At 33.5% G+C, this 4,446-nt stretch overlaps 1 long non-coding RNA gene across 1 annotated transcript; it reads right to left on the reverse strand.

Annotated features, from left to right (window-relative positions):
• Nucleotides 1-2,274: 2,274 nt before the first annotated feature.
• LOC140852583 (uncharacterized) lies at nt 2,275-3,935 on the reverse strand. The gene is made up of 3 exons (XR_012135465.1): nt 3,138-3,935; nt 2,951-3,043; nt 2,275-2,872 (listed from the first exon to the last, which is right to left on the reverse strand). It is a non-coding gene; the product is annotated as an uncharacterized lncRNA (long non-coding RNA).
• Nucleotides 3,936-4,446: the final 511 nt, after the last annotated feature.

Here is a 4,446-nt window from a genome sequence, read left to right on the forward strand (position 1 = left end):
ATATATCTTTTCTTCTAAAAAAATTGTGATATCTTGTGGTCATATTATGACATCCTGCAGTCAAATTATTACTTCTTACACATAGGATGTTATAAAGAAGAGATGGACATTTTTGTCATTTAAAAATTTCATAATTTTCAATTGTGAAAATCTTCTTCTCTCTTTATGATTTCTTAAAGAAAAATTTATGATATCATGGGATGTCATAATATAACCATAAGATGTTATAAATTTTTCAGAAAAGAAGAAGTATTTTCGTCATTTAAAATTTCAAATGAAAAAATGGAACTACAGACATTAAATGCGTATTGAAAAGTGATGGCTACCTGTATAAATGTGATTGGATGGTGCATTTTACATCAATTTTATTGCACCATATGCGATGCATAAAGACTTTCTCTAAGAGAAAATAAAAGCCCTTGCCTATACTGTGTTGTACACGAAACAAATTAAGAAGGCCCATGCCGCACCCATGTTTAGCCCATAGGATCATGGAAACTACTGCTGGGCTAACCCAATCCTTTCCCAGCAACTTAATCTAGCTACTTGAAAAAATGTATAAAACTAGTCTCCCATCATGCTACACCAATGTTTCTCTTTTCGAAAATACAACCTAAAGTGTCTTATGGTGGCAATTTTTAATACTCAAAGGCCAAAGTGCTGCCAATTTTATAAATTTATTGTATTGTGCATGGCTTACATCTACATGCTCGTGTGCTTGCAAGCATGCCCCTGTAGCCGACTTTTCTGGCTATAAGATTCATATTACAAAGTTTAAAAAAAAAAAAAAACTGATGAGGGATTTTGAATATGTAAGGGTCTGTTTAGATGATCAGATCTATAAATCCTATAAGATTCAGGAGTTGAGCCAATGCAACTAATAAAATTAAGTTAAGCTAGGTCTATCTACTCTGAAAGTACCATAGATATTTATGAACAGAGGTCTAATCCAATTTGATTTTGTTGGTTGTACTGGTCTAACTCGTGAATTTCATAAAATTTTTAGCTCAATTATTTAAATAAATTAAAAAAAAAAAATTTCCTATAGTGCATTAGGGTTGGGCATATAGGAAATGATATAATTTTTTTAGGACTAGATTAGATATACAGGTGGTGTTTTTTCTTTTTCTCCTTTTTTTTTTTTTCAATGTACGCTAAGCACCTAGGTAAAACCTAAAACCACATTTGAGGTTTTGGAGGTTGGCAACGAGAAAAGAAAGTTTGGCCAAGATTTCATGGATCCTATAATTCTATCATCAAAATTGTATAGAAAAAATTGGATAAGAATACCTTATATTTTTTAAAAATAATATACATTTATAATGCTACTTGGGAAAGATTGTGTTTAGAAAATATTTTAAATTTTACTCATGGATCTTTCTAATTGTACCTGATTAGTTATAATTAATATTAGTTTTCGACATGTGAGATTTTCATTAAATAATGAAAGATCAAAAAAATTTATTTTGATAGAATTCTAGACCTTCAGTAGGAGGCTGTGCAAGAAAAGGCATGAAGAAAATAATACATTACGTATACATGGAGACTACGGTTATAAATGGCATTCCAAAAACTCAATAGCCACACCTGATTACACTACAAAAAAATTAGTTATTAGCTACAAAAAATTTTCATCGCTAATAAACTAATTATATCGCTAATAATAATTAGCGATGAAAATTTTATAGCTAAAATTTTGTCATAAAAAATACCATCGTTGATAATATTCTACAATGAAAATTTTTTTCGTCGTCAATAAATATAATTTACAATGAAATATTTTCATCATAAAAAATTAAAAATAAAAAATTTATTTGTAAAAAAAATAATTTATGATGAAAATAAAATTGCTAATAAAAAATAAAGTAATAGCGATAAAAATTTTCTATCATCAAAAATTTTATTTAATTAAAAAATAAAAATTAAAAAACTTTAGCGACTAATATTTACATCATAAATAAATATTTTTTCGATGAAATTTAACATCGCTAATAATTATTTGCAACAAAAATTTTCCATCACTATTAATTATATATTTTTTAAAAAATTAAATCATTTTTGTAATTTTTTTTGCGATGAATATTTCATCGATAATAATTCCATCACTAATTATTTTTTAAAAAAAATTGGATATATTTTTTTAAGTTATATGTATAATATTTTTTATAAATTAAAAATTTGAATAAGAAATTTGCATAATAAAATGATAAATAAATTTTATTATTTTATTATATCAAATTAAAATTATAAAAATTTTTAAAAAAATACATCAAATAGTCGTCACATATCGACATGTGGAGAACGAGGTGGGGATGGAGAATGCTCGATGGAGCTCGGACCGGCCTGCTACTGGCTCAGCATCTAGATCGTCTGCTCCATATGCGCCATCCGCTCTATCATCTGGATCTGAAGCTGCTGATACTGGTCGATGCGTGCAGTCAGCTCTTGAGCTCGCTGCTCAGCCTGTTGTCGATCTTCGACAGTCTGTCTTTGCACGTCCATCAACCGAGCCTAGCACGTAGAATGGATCTCAGCCCTAGATGATCGTGAAGATGAAGGAGCAGTGATCCCATATCCTAGACTTCTAACATAACAGGATCTTGTATTGAGCTCCTGATCACAGATCTCATCATCTGTGGGTGCGATTGAGCCCTCAGAGGTAGGTTGGGATCTCATGTCGGTCATACGATCCTGAAAATAAAAATTAAAATTATTTTAATTTTTTAATAAAGATTAAATTATGAATAAAAAACTAATTGAAAAAACTTATAAAAAGCTCCTGGCTCCCCGTCATCCACTCTCCCGACAGTTGCTGGTGGGTCCACTGGTAGATATCGATCCTACCAAGAAGCTCACCACTCTCAGCATCTCTCTGTAATTTAAAAATTATTTAAAAAGAATTAAATAATTAAAAAAATATATCATAATTAAAAATTTAAAAAATACATACCATGTGCTCCATATGGCAAGCCAATAATCTTGAACCCCCACAATGTGGCATGGTCTGCCTTGTCCAGTTTGCCGCATTCTAGGCACATCATCTCTGTAAAATTAGTAGTAAAATTAGTAGATAACAAATATAATTTAAGAATAAATGATTAAGTCATTAAAATCTAAAAAAAATTTAGATGTGTAACCTGATATGCTGGATCCTCGTATTGCTGGCATATGGTAGTCCAATCATCGACGGTAATGCTGTCGTAGGGCTGCAGCCACGCTACCTCCTGCCCATGATCCAGCACCACCTGGTACCAATGCTGATGCATGTAATAGCGATAATCCTTGAAGCACAAGGATAAATGGGTATCAATCGCTCGCCTTACACAATCATCCTCGAAATCGATGATGTCAAATACATCCTACCAATAACAAACATTAGAAGAATACTATGCAAATTAAATATTCGTAATATAATTTATTTTATCTGTAAGTGAGTGTAAAAAATCTATCTCTGAGCTTGGACAACATGACGCCAATCGAAGAGCATCACTGGGGCATATTTGCGGCATATGATGCCCAGCTCAGTTTGCCATGGCTCACACCATCCCCTAATGGGTCTGGTGTAACCATTTGGTATCTCAATCTGAAGATACTATCCCGAGTGCTCACGTCTCCAATGCTCTAAAGCGAGGTTCTTCAATGAACCTCGCCCTTGCCTGACCACTGATGTAGACTGATCTAAAACAACAATAAATAAATCATTAGTATGATCCAAATAAAAGAATCAAATTTGATTATGTATAAAATGTAATGATTAATACCACTGGGACCAGCCTCACTAGGACCCGGCTTACTTGTAGTCGGCTCACTGGAACCTACCAGTGCAGGACCCTCTAACATTGGAGCCGGTGAGGCAATGGAGATCGATGAAGGTGCCTCAATCTCCAAGCTGTCTGCCAATAACTGTGAACACGACCATCATCGTCTATCTCCTGGTGCCATATCTACAAGAATTGAGATGTAAATAAATATAATATTATATAATAATAATAATTAAATAATATTCTAATAAATATAATTACATTGCATACCATTATTGCAACATAAAATTGAACGAAGAATAAAGATCTACTCATCAATATTCGTATCTTCCTCGATGTATAGATCCTCATCCGAATCACAGTAATCAATATATGTATCTGTTGGTGCAAAAATCTGCTTGCGCCGGAGAAGCTGGAGCTGGGGAAGCCGCGGTCGCCGTCGGGACCTGCAAAGGAAGTCTAAACCGGAGGTGGGGTTGCTCCGGCAAGACCCTCCGACGCTCAAGTCAGTTCTCTGCCTCAACAAGAATGGAGTGCTCGAACGGAGAATTTAGCAGAGTTTTGAGATAAGAAATGAGCTTATAGAATAACGTATCTGGGTCTCCCTTTTATAGGCGGAGGAGGCAACGGATTGATGGCGACATTTGTAACCGTCTGGCGGTGAGCTGCCCAGAGTCAGGCAGAG

The sequence above is a fragment of the Elaeis guineensis genome, chromosome 11, assembly GCF_000442705.2.
Source record: "Elaeis guineensis isolate ETL-2024a chromosome 11, EG11, whole genome shotgun sequence".
Taxonomy (NCBI): Eukaryota; Viridiplantae; Streptophyta; class Magnoliopsida; order Arecales; family Arecaceae; genus Elaeis; species Elaeis guineensis.